This window comes from Pseudophryne corroboree, chromosome 1, assembly GCF_028390025.1.
Source record: "Pseudophryne corroboree isolate aPseCor3 chromosome 1, aPseCor3.hap2, whole genome shotgun sequence".
NCBI classification, from domain to species: Eukaryota; Metazoa; Chordata; class Amphibia; order Anura; family Myobatrachidae; genus Pseudophryne; species Pseudophryne corroboree.
The window spans coordinates 238,016,050-238,029,015 of record NC_086444.1 but is presented as its reverse complement, the minus strand read 5'-3'; the positions used below and the strand labels follow the sequence as shown (position 1 = coordinate 238,029,015).

Below are 12,966 nucleotides of genomic sequence, written 5' to 3'. Positions count from 1 at the left end.
ACCCTCTGTGTACAGTACATGGGATGTTCACCACAAGCCTCTATCTTTCCTCTGACGTTAGTAGTTCCATTCAGTGAATAACGAGTAAGAAATTAATGGAGTGTAGGGTTGTGGGGAGAGTGGGATGGCTTGTGTACTGTAAACCACCGCTGTCCTCCCCCCTCTGCCGTCACATAATGGGTTGGGTGTGTGTATATCTAACATTTGTACTTAGTGCCCTTCAGAGAGGTTCAGAAAAGGAGATAATGATTACTTTGGTAGATGATAAAAAGAACTATCAAATGCTTTACTTAAGGGGCCCATACGTCAGGCATCTATCAGGCTAATTCCCCGTTGTGCCAATGACTGGGGCCAGACTGTTGGCAAAATCCAGAATCCAACAGGTTGGACAATTTCTATTCACTGATTCCGATCCAAACATAAGTTGGGGATTTTTAACATGTATTTTGCCTAATCCCCCCCCCCAGAAATTGGTGACCATCGGAGTCCGCCGATTTGCAAGTCTGATTAAGCATCAAGGAATCAGATTCTACCAATAGATGTATGGGTTACATTATTTAACTTTCTCTTTAAGGATAGGAAAAAACACCTGTTTGTTAGTTTCTTTACAGTTACTTTTGAGGGTAAAATACGTAACAGTAGGTGGCAGTATCTCTTCTAAAAGGATTTGTACGTGGTTAGTTGGAACCTTGTATCTGAACAATCTGTTTTCATGAGCTGCCTCTGGCTTTACTGCAATCTTACAGATCAAAAGAACAGTGTAAAAAGTTGTAGTGCAATTTTTTTGTGTTGTTGTACCTTTTGCATATCATTTCAGTTATAGGGTATATTGTATTAGATTTGTGCATGCAGTGTTGGACATAGGTCTTTATTATTATTATTATATATTTCTCTAACGTCCTAGTGGATGCTGGGAACTCCGAAAGGACTATGGGGAATAGCGGCTCCGCAGGAGTCTGGGCACAACTAAAAGAAAGCTTTTAGACTACCTGGTGTGCACTGGCTCCTCCCACTATGACCCTCCTCCAAGCCTCAGTTAGATTTTTGTGCCCGGCCGGGCTGGATGCACACTAGGGGCTCTCCTGAGCTCTTAGAAGAAAGTATATTTTAGGTTTTTTATTTTACAGTGGGACCTGCTGGCAACAGGCTCACTGCAACGAGGGACTAAGGGGAGAAGAAGCGAACCTACCTGCTTGCAGCTAGCTTGGGCTTCTTAGGCTACTGGACACCATTAGCTCCAGAGGGACCGACCGCATGGAACTGGCCTTGGTGTTTGGTCCCGGAGCCGCGCCGCCGTCCCCCTTACAGAGCCAGAAGCAAGAAGAAGTCCGGAAAATCGGCGGCATGGAGACTTATGTCTTCTCCAAGGTAGCGCACAGCACTGCAGCTGTGCGCCATTGCTTCTCATACACACTTCACACTCCGGTCACTGAGGGTGCAGGGGCGCTGGGGGGGGGGGGGGGGGGCGGGCGCCCTGAGCAGCAATAAAAACACCTTGGCTGGCAAAACAATCACAATATATAGCCCCAGAGGCTATATATGTGATAATTACCCCTGCCAGAATCCTTAAAAAAGCGGGAGAATAGTCCGCTAAAAGGGGCGGAGCTATCCCCCTCAGCACACTGGCGCCATTTTTCCCTCACAGTTCCGCTGGAAGGAAGCTCCCTGGCTCTCCCCTGCAGTCTACACTACAGAAAAAGGGTAAAAAAGAGAGGGGGGGCACTAAATTTAGGCGCAGTAAATATTATAGCAGCTATAGGGGACATAATTCAGTTAGTCCCTGCAGTATATAGCGCTCTGGTGTGTGCTGGCATACTCTCTCTCTGTCTCCCCAAAGGGCTTCTGTGGGGTCCTGTCCTCTGTTTAGAGCATTCCCGGTGTGTTTGCGGTGTGTCGGTACGGCTGTGTCGACATGTTTGAGGAGAAAAATTATGTGGAGGCGGAGCAGATGCCTGTAGAAGTGATGTCACCCCCTGCGGGGCAGACACCTGAGTGGATGGTTTTATGGAAGGAATTACGTGCAAGTGTCGACTCCTTACACACAAAATTTGACGACATGCCAAATGCGGGACAGCCGGCTTCTCAGCTTGTGCCTGCCCAGGTGTCTCAAAGGCCATCAGGGGCTCTAAAACGCCCGCTACCTCAGATGGCAGACCCAGATGTCGACACGGATACTGATACCAGTGTCGACGACTATGAGTCTAATCTAATGTCCACTAAGGCCATTCGCTGCATGATTGAGGCAATGAAAGAGGTGTTACACATTTCAGATTTAAACCCAGGTACCACAAAAAAGGGTATTATGTTTGGGGAGAAAAAACTACCCGTAGTTTTTCCCCCATCTGAAGAATTAAATGAAGTGTGTGAAGAAGCGTGGGCTTTCCCTGATAAAAGATTGATAATCTCAAAAAAATTACTAATAGCGTTCCCTTTCCCGCCAGAGGATATGGCACGTTGGGAAACACCTCCTAGGGTGGATAAAGCGCTCACACGTTTGTCTAAAAAGGTGGCACTTCCGTCTCCGGATACGGCCGCCCTGAAGGAGCCTGCGGATAGAAAACAGGAGGCAATCCTGAAGTCTATATATACACACACAGGCATTATACTTAGACCAGCTATTGCGTCAGCATGGATGTGCAGTGCTGCCGCTGCGCGGTCAGATTCCCTGTCAGAAAATATTGACACCCTAGACAGGGACACTATTCTGCTAACCATAGAGCATATAAAAGACTCAGTCTTATACATGAGAGATGCACAGAGGGAGATCTGCCGGCTGGCATCTAAAATAAGTGCATTGTCCATTTCTGCTAGGAGAGGCTTATGGACCCGACAGTGGTCAGGGGATGCAGATTCCAAAAGGCACATGGAAGTTTTGCCTTATAAGGGTGAGGAGTTATTCGGGGATGGTCTCTCGGACCTCGTTTCCACAGCGACAGCTGGGAAGTCAGCATTTTTACCCCATGTTCCCTCACAGCCTGAAAAAGCGCCGTTTTATCAGGTACAGTCCTTTCGGACCCAGAAAAACAGGCGAGGAAAAGGCGGGTCTTTTCTGTCCAGAGGCAGAGGTAGGGGAAAAAGGCTGCAACCAACAGCTAGTTCCCAGGAGCAAAAGTCCTCCCCCGCTTCTTCCAAGTCCGCCGCATGACGGTGGGGCTCCACAGGCGGAGCCAGGTACGGTGGGGGGCCGCCTCAAAAATTTCAGCGATCAGTGGGCTTGCTCACAGGTGGATCCCTGGATCTTTCAAGTAGTATCTCAGGGGTACAAGCTGGAATTCGAGGCGTCTCCCCCCCGCCGTTTCCTCAAATCAGCCTTGCCAGCAACTCCCTCGGACAGGGAGGCTGTGCTAGAGGCAATTCACAAGCTGTATTCCCAGCGCGTGATAGTCAAGGTGCCCCTACTTCAACAAGGACGGGGTTACTATTCCACACTGTTTGTGGTACCGAAACCGGACGGTTCGGTGAGACCCATTTTAAATTTGAAATCCTTGAACACATACATAAAAAAATTCAAGTTCAAGATGGAATCGCTCAGGGCGGTTATTGCAAGTCTAGACGAGGGGGATTACATGGTATCCCTGGACATCAAGGATGCTTACCTGCATGTCCCCATTTACCATCCTCACCAGGATTTGTGTTACAGAACTGCCATTACCAATTCCAGACGCTGCCGTTTGGTCTGTCCACGGCACCGAGGGTGTTTACCGAGGTAATGGCGGAAATGATGATACTCCTTCGAAAAAAGGGAGTTTTAATTATCCCATACTTGGACGATCTCCTAATAAAGGCGAGATCCAAGGAGCAGTTGTTGGTAGGAGTAGCACTATCTCAGGAGGTGCTACACCAGCACGGTTGGATTCTAAATATTCCAAAGTCACAGCTGGTTCCGACGACACGTCTACTGTTCCTGGGAATGATTCTGGACACAGTCCAGAAAAAAGTGTTTCTCCCAGAGGAAAAAGCCATGGAGCTGTCGTCTCTAGTCCGAAACCTCCTGAAACCAAAACAGGTGTCGGTGCATCACTGCACGCGAGTCCTGGGAAAGATGGTGGCTTCTTACGAAGCAATTCCTTTCGGCAGGTTGCATGCCAGAATCTTTCAGTGGGACCTGTTGGACCAATGGTCCGGATCGCATCTTCAGATGCATCGGCTAATAACCCCGTCTCCAAGAACCAGGGTGTCTCTACTGTGGTGGCTGCAGAGTGCTCATCTTCTAGAGGGCCGCAGATTCGGCATACAGGACTGGGTCCTGGTGACCACGGATGCCAGCCTTCGAGGCTGGGGGGCAGTCACACAGGGAAGAAACTTCCAAGGACTATGGTCGAGTCAGGAGACTTCCCTACACATAAATATTTTAGAACTGAGGGCCATTTACAATGCCCTAAGTCAGGCAAAATCCCTGCTTCAAAACCAGCCGGTACTGATCCAATCAGACAACATCACTGCAGTCGCCCATGTAAACCGACAGGGCGGCACAAGAAGCATGACGGCGATGGCAGAAGCCACAAGGATTCTCCGATGGGCGGAAAATCACGTGTTAGCACTGTCAGCAGTGTTCATTCCGGGAGTGGACAACTGGGAAGCAGACTTCCTCAGCAGACACGATCTCCACCCGGGAGAGTGGGGACTTCATCCAGAAGTTTTCACACTGATTGTAAATCGTTGGGAACGGCCACAGGTGGACATGATGGCGTCCCGCCTAAACAAAAAACTAGAGAGATATTGCGCCAGGTCAAGGGACCCTCAGGCGATAGCGGTGGACGCTCTAGTGACACCGTGGGTGTACCAGTCGGTTTATGTGTTCCCTCCTCTGCCTCTCATACCAAAGGTACTGAGAATAATAAGAAAACGAGGAGTAAGGACAATACTCGTGATTCCGGATTGGCCAAGAAGAGCGTGGTACCCGGAACTTCAAGAGATGATCTCAGAGGACCCATGGCCTCTGCCGCTCAGACAGGACCTGCTGCAGCAGGGGCCCGGTCTGTTCCAAGACTTACCGCGGCTGCGTTTGACGGCATGGCGGTTGAACACCGGATCCTAAAGGAGAAAGGCATTCCGGAGGATGTCATTCCTACGCTGATTAAAGCCAGGAAAGATGTAACTGTAAAACATTATCACCGCATATGGCGGAAATATGTTGCTTGGTGTGAGGCCAATAAGGCCCCAACAGAGGAATTTCAGCTGGGTCGATTTCTGCACTTCCTACAGGCAGGAGTGTCTATGGGCCTAAAATTAGGCTCCATTAAGGTGCAGATATTGGCTCTGTCGACTTTCTTCCAAAAAGAACTAGCTTCACTACCTGAAGTTCAGACATTTGTAAAAGGAGTGCTGCATATTCAGCCCCCTTTTGTGCCTCCAGTGGCACCCTGGGATCTCAACGTGGTGTTGAATTTCCTAAAATCACATTGGTTTGAACCACTGAAGACCGTGGATCTTAAATATCTCACGTGGAAAGTGGTCATGTTAGTGGCCTTGGCTTCGGCCAGGCGTGTTTCAGAATTGGCGGCTTTGTCATGCAAAAGCCCTTATCTGATTTTCCATATGGATAGGGCAGAATTGAGGACTCGTCCCCAGTTTCTCCCTAAGGTGGTATCAGCTTTTCACTTGAACCAACCTATTGTAGTGCCTGCGGCTACTAGTAACGTGGAGGATTCCAAGTTGCTGGACGTAGTCAGGGCCTTGAAAATTTATGTTTCCAGGATGGCTGGAGTCAGGAAAACTGACTCGCTATTTATCCTGTATGCACCCAACAAACTGGGTGCTCCTGCTTCTAAGCAGACTATTGCTCGCTGGATTTGTAGCACAATTCAGCTGGCGCATTCTGCGGTTGGACTGCCGCGTCCTAAATCAGTTAAAGCCCATTCTACAAGGAAGGTGGGCTCATCTTGGGCGGCTGCCCGAGGGGTCTCGGCTTTACAACTTTGCCGAGCTGCTACTTGGTCAGGGGCAAACACGTTTGCAAAATTCTACAAATTTGATACCCTGGCTGAGGAGGACCTTGAGTTCTCTCATTCGGTGCTGCAGAGTCATCCGCACTCTCCCGCCCGTTTGGGAGCTTTGGTATAATCCCCATGGTCCTTTCGGAGTTCCCAGCATCCACTAGGACGTTAGAGAAAATAAGATTTTACTCACCGGTAAATCTATTTCTCGTAGTCCGTAGTGGATGCTGGGCGCCCGTCCCTAGTGCGGATTGTCTGCAATAATTGTACATAGTTATTGTTTAATAACGGGTTATTGTTATGAGCCATCTGTTGAGAGGCTCAGTTTTGTTTCATACTGTTAACTGGATATGGTATCACGTGTTGTACGGTGTGATTGGTGTGGCTGGTATGAGTCTTACCCGGGATTCAAAATCCTTCCTTATTGTGTCAGCTCTTCCGGGCACAGTATCCTAACTGAGGTTTGGAGGAGGGTCATAGTGGGAGGAGCCAGTGCACACCAGGTAGTCTAAAAGCTTTCTTTTAGTTGTGCCCAGACTCCTGCGGAGCCGCTATTCCCCATGGTCCTTTCGGAGTTCCCAGCATCCACTACGGACTACGAGAAATAGATTTACCGGTGAGTAAAATCTTATTTTATATAGCACCACAAGGAGTCCACAACGCCTTACAAAGTATGTAAAAAAGAAACCGTATGAACAAAACCAAGATTAGGTGATATGAAAATAAGTGAAAATGTCCCATACATGACATACACTGCTACAGTTTTCAACATAAACAAGTTAAATTATAGCTCTTATTCGTAGGTTTTCATAAACAAATTAACACGGGCTCTTAATTTGGAGTTCAGCGGAATTATCAAGTAGAAGTTTCCTTTAGAAAACAGTGGTGGACTTGGCTTGTCCCATACGTAACCACTAAATTTTGTAATATTGTGTTGGTTATAACAGAAAAAACACTTTTTTTTCTATATAATAAAATGAAGCCTAGTGAAGCACTTTGATATTGCATACATTTAAAAAAAAAATATCCTATCCGACACTGAGGAAGCCGCCGAGGTAATCAAAGGCGGAGAAACGCGTCTGTCGTCAGTATTCCCTATACAGGAATCAACAGTTCATTTATCAGCGGGCCGGCCGGCCACAGGCATAAGAAACCCCACTGCTGTCGGGGGAGGAGACGCCGTAGAAAGAACCCGGAGGCTCCAGATAAGGCTATCACTAGCCGGGAGGGGTGGCGTTCAGGACACTATACAGGCAATGTATCATATCTTGAAAGAATGTTACAAAGTTGCAATACAAAAAGTATCTAATCACACATGATCTGCACAGTTAATCAGCAGAAGTTTTACTATGCACAAAGTAAGCCTAAGTGATTAATCAAGTCTGGTTGGGAACCAAGGAAATAAAATTACGTGTACTTGGATGAAATATTAACACCTTAAGGAAAAAGAATCCCACATGGTGATGTGAAATTGACCAAAGGGTACTGGACATTTTAAATTCTGACTATATTCATCTTAGTGATATTGCCAAATTTGTCGGAGAGGTCTCTAAAGAAGTTCTTAAAAGTGTATGAATGGAGATTATATCAGCCATTTGATTTAGAGTGGAAATATATATATAAAAGATATTTTAGTATTATACTAATTATATTTTATGTAGTATTTTTTATGTGATGCTGGCCGGTATCTAAATATGTATGTGTATATGTGTAGAAAGTAATTTTATGTAAAAATAAATATCCACATCAGATTGATTTGCGCAGTCCCAGTTTTTTCGTTTTTTTATAGTCTTTTGCATTAAGGGTTAAAACCAAAAACCCTTTTGGGATCGCTGCATCTATCTGTAATCAATCACAGCGCCAGGTATTGTGGTTTTGTAAAAAAAAAAAAACTTTCTCGTTAAGTTTTAACAAAAAGTGATATGTTAAAACGGAATCTGGTCAACATGCCGGAATGCCGACCACTGCATACTGACATCGGAATCCCGAAAAGGTCAGGATACCGATGCCGGAATCCCGACATCCGGCATCCCAAACGCGAGTATAGTGATTTAGGCACCACCCCAGGAGTTTAGGTATAGGCTGCAGAAGGGGGGAAGTTAGGGTTAGGCTGTGGGGATAGGGGTTAGGCACTACTGGGGGAGGTTAGGTTTTGCCCTAAGGGTGGAGGGTTAGGTTTAGGCAGCGGGAATGGGGTTGGGGGTGTTAGGTTAAAGGTGCCCATACACTAATGCGACTTCTCCGAGGGAGAATTCGCATAAGATTTCCCTTGAACCGCCCGGCAGCTTCCCGGGCAGCAGGATGGCATATGATACATAGTATGCGGCCCTTTTGCATACGATGTATCGTATGCTTTCCCAGCCATGCCTGCGGGATCCGAGATATTTGTAGTGCAGTACTTCCAATCTAGGGGCTCCGATCCGATGCTTACGGGACCGCGGATCGGATTAGAGGTAAAGCACATGCAATTTGCCCGTTTTCATCCGATTTATCAGCATCGGATAAAGTTGGGCAAAATTGCACTAGTGTATGGGAGGAGGTTAGGGTTAGGCTGTGGGATGGGAGAGTTAAGGGAGATGGGAAAACATACCTAGCTCACCCCTGTCGGGATTTCAATTATCGGGATGCCGGCATCGGTATACTGAACGCCGGCATCCCGACCACTGGTAAATCATACCTAACCTGTTAAAACTTGTGCAAATAGTCTTGTACTTGACAGTGGAATGGCCCTACAGGACATTGCAGAAACTGTTAAGCATTGCTACATCAGGAGCAGATGTATTAACCTGGAGAAGGCATAAGGAGGTGATAAACCAGTGATAAATGCAAGTTGATAAACACACCAGCCAATCAGCTCCAATATGTAAATTAACAGTTAGGAGCTGATTGGCTGGTTCATTATCACCTTGCACTTAACACTGCTTTAACACTGATTTATCACTTCCTTAAGCCTTCTACAGGTTAATACATCTACCCCAATATCTGCAGGGTGACAGAACTCAGAGATTAGGCTCCATTGTAGGCAGTGGAGAGGAGATGATGGTATAAGTGAGGGAAGAGGGCCTTGCTAGTGAGAGCTTGTAGTGCAGGGCTGGCCAAACCAGTCCTCGAGATCTACCAACAGTTCACATTTTCCAGACCACCTAGCTGGTGCACAGGTGTAGTCATTACTAATTAAGATGTGCTGCATTCATTCCTAACTGACAATTCTACAGATCTCCAGGAGGCCTGGAAAACATGAACTGTTGGTAAATCTCGAGGACCGGTTTGGCCAGCCCTGTTGTAGTGTAAAGGGGAGGGGTAGGCAGACAGGGCTGACTCACAGGGGAAAGACAGTGCGCAAAGAGCATTAAGCAGTGGGTTAGGACAGGGACGGATCTAGACTTTTCTTTAGGAGGGGGCGGTTTACTGTTTAATCTTGACTCCTCCCTCTACAGTCCCAACTCCTCCCGTCTGCAATCCTAACTCCTCCTCTCTCAATTCTGACTGAACTTTTTGAGTGAGACTGAGATAGAGCTTTGTGATTGTTCTATGTACATGTGCTATGGGGTAATTGTATTTATTAGCCCTAGTACCCACACACCAGCAAGTGAGGGGCAAATGCTCTGTAACCCTTGCTCTCCTGGCTCATCTGTGCTGCTGTGGTATAAGCCACAGCACATCGTTCTGCTGCAGGCTCTCTTCTGCTTAAAAGTAGGCGTGGCTATGACTGTGTTAGGGGGGGTGGTCGCCCCCTTCGCCCACCTCCCTAGATCTCGCCCCCCCCCCCTAGATCTGGCCCTGGGTTAGGATGGGAGCTGGAAGGCTTTGTCAAAGAAGTGGGAGAGCGTTTCAGAGATAGAGAGGGGAAGCATTTAGAATCCCGACAGGCCTGGGATCCCCACTTGGGGGGTGGTCCACCCCACCTCTCGAGGGGGAATAAATTAGTGCCCACATCTCCCATATAGTGGGAATAGAACCTGTGGCGAGCGCACTTGTGCCTCCTCCCGCCGTAATTCTGCTGCCAGGATCCCGCAGTCGGTATACTGACTGCCGGGATCCCCAGTGCCGGTACAGCATACCCAACCCCTCCATACAAGTAATCCCCGTGCTTGTGCTGTTTCAGTTTTATATGATTGCGACACATGATTCACAGCAATTAAAAAAAATTTTAATCTCCGTATCTTAGTTTTCTAGATGTGCAGATAAGGTACTAATCTGTTCAATCAAAATCATATTGTGCTGCCTAATTTAATAATTGTAGGCTGTCATTTAGGAACTTAATTTTTTTTTAAATGTAATTACAGCCATTCCTGTTGCTATTATTAATACATGCTAGCGAATTCTGATGATGCTGCAATAGTTAGTCCTTGATAGAATGAATAGGTGAGCAGTATAAATGGAGCTGAGTAAGCAGCCCAATCTGTGTCTGCAGATAACCAGTATCTGGGAGGCATATAGTGCACTGCACACAGCAGAGGCCGGACCCTGAGTCAGCACAATGTGACAACTTACAAATGAATTACTTTTTGCCTCAGGTGTCCTTGGGTTTTGCAGAAAATCACATACCCCATAGTGTCTCTGTTGATGTTTCTTGCTAACTTTAATTTATGGCAAGATCTTTTTCAGATATTTCCTTTTTAACATGTACTGCCAAAGTCTGTGTACTTTTACACAAGATGTACCCTGATGGAGTGTATATTTACCCGGGGTGTACTCCCATGTTTGTGTAAGGTTAGTACTCCTATGGTAAGACATACAAGTTAAACCTATTAATACAATTGGTACGCTGCCTGTTTTCCGCCAAAATCCCGGGTCTGGCTTGGAATTTGGAACACTGTTATTTCCGGGGCAGCGCCATTCGGCGGTGTCGGCGCTTGGAGATGACAACGTCTCCAAGCATCAGGAACTTTGGCTCTCCCCATGCTGTAAACTGGTCCCAGGTCTGAAGACCCAGGTTACCTATTTACACTGCAGCTCTCCTGGGTTCTTCCTGGGTAAAACCCTGCTAACTACACGGATTGCTGGGTTTTTGGACTCTGATTTTTTTTTTGGCCTGGACCCTTTTCCACTAACAAATTCGGGGTTGATTTGATGCATGTTCTCGAACATGCACAACCTGGGATTTTCATGTAAGTGTAAAAGGGGTATTAGTCAGCCAATACTGTGGTTCACAAACTGATTGCTGCGGGACACTTGCAGTGGTGCTAAAGGTTGGTGGCCCAGGATCAAATCAAATTATTTGTGGTCAATGTCAGCGTTCACACTAGGGTGAACTGCGGTCAGGGCGCCGGCCAGGAAGGGGAAAACTTCTGCATGTCCCGTAGTTGCACGTGCTCCCGAAAAGAGGGTGCTGCAGTTTGTAAGGGGAGCATGGTCTCATGACGCTCGCCCCTTTCATCACTCTTGGGGGAGTGCCCAGCACTTATTGGTTGCCTGTGTTAATGTTGGGAAGTATGCGTTCTGTAAATACAGTATACAAATAGACTGTGCAGTCCAGACTCGCATGGGTTGTATCTAAAATAGTGCTGTTTCCCCCTCTCAGTATGTTTTTGACGTTAACCCAGTTGTTCTCAAACTGTGTGCCATGGCACCCTGGGGTGCCCCGGTATGCTTGCAGTGGTGCCCTCGGTTGGTGGTACAGTACCAATTAAAACTATTTACATCAATATAATAAGCAAAGCCAGTGCTGGTGGCTGTCGATCATAACATATGAGGACAAACAGAAGCAATTCTTGCCCCTCACCTCACAATGAAACTTATTTATGACCTATAAACTCAATTTACTTAATTTAATATTTCTTTATAAATTTTTCAATAAGAAACTTTTGGCCTAGGGGAGCCATGAAAAGAATACTTATACTCTATGGCGCTGTAATTAAAAAAAAACTTTAAGAACCACTGCGTTAAAGGGAAAAAATGTTTCTAGGGTGAAAAAATAATTTTTAATTGATAAATGCATTGGACAGAATTGGAGAGGTTACTGCGGAGGTATTGGTGAGCACAACACACTATAGTTAGGACAGCCTAACAGTTAGGACTGTCTAAGGCTGAAATAGATGTGGTCATACAGTAGGTGCAGTACAGAATGTTACAATGGAGGGAAAGGGAAGAAGCAGCAAAAGCGATGAGGGTAATATGCGTTAGTTTGGGGAGTTGGTGCTGGTTGTATAAAACAAAGTGGGTGAAAGAAGTCCCTTCCCTGATCCCTAAAGGATATCTTAAAAATCTCAGATGCAAACAAGGACAATGGCTCTAGATCTTCAACATAAATTCCTCTTGTGTTGAGTTCACCCAAATAAGATCCCTCTTACCGTCTCTCACCCTCAGCTCAAGTCCTTTCGAGATCTCATCACCTTTGAGTTGATTTGCTGTCACCATCTCGTTTGTAAAGGGATGACCTTTTTTTTTTTTTTCTTCTGCTTTATTTCCCACCTCCCCTTGATGATGCCCACATAACAGAATGTCAGAAAGCTTTCTTTCTCTTCTCCCACCTTTCCTAAATTAATCTCCCCACATAAATATAAAACAATCTGTCGCAATCATTTTCTGTTTACATAATTTTATTGCATAAAACTGCATTGGGGTTGACCCTGGAAACGACAGAGATCTCATTTGGTTTCAATACTGTTTTGTTATACTTATAAACCTGACATACTATGGAAGTCATTTAAAGAGCAGTGTCCTTTTCCATGCAGAATAGCTGAGTACACTAAAGTGTGAGCGGCCGATCCAGGTAAGCTTATACACTTACCGATCGGCCACTTGATGTGCAGTCCTGACGTCACAGCAGCTTTGCGTTCACTCCCCACAGGAATTGTAGAGGCAGTTGGCAGACTGCCCGTACACACAGCCAGATTCGCCGATATATCAGCTTGTGTTATATCGACCGATATATCGCCCAGTGTGTACACAGCTTAACATTTTTGGAAATTGATTCAATATATTTATTTACATCTTTGCCATCTTTAATAAATACAGTTCTGAAGCACAGGCTAATATTGTTACATATTCAATTCGATGGCTTTAGTCTTCTGTAGTATTGAATTTA

At 46.1% G+C, this 12,966-nt stretch overlaps 1 protein-coding gene across 1 annotated transcript in view; it reads left to right on the top strand.

The window, feature by feature from the left end:
- Positions 1-12,966, top strand: part of PGGT1B (protein geranylgeranyltransferase type I subunit beta) — a 148,239-nt gene that overhangs the window by 39,016 nt on the left and 96,257 nt on the right. The window lies entirely within an intron of this gene.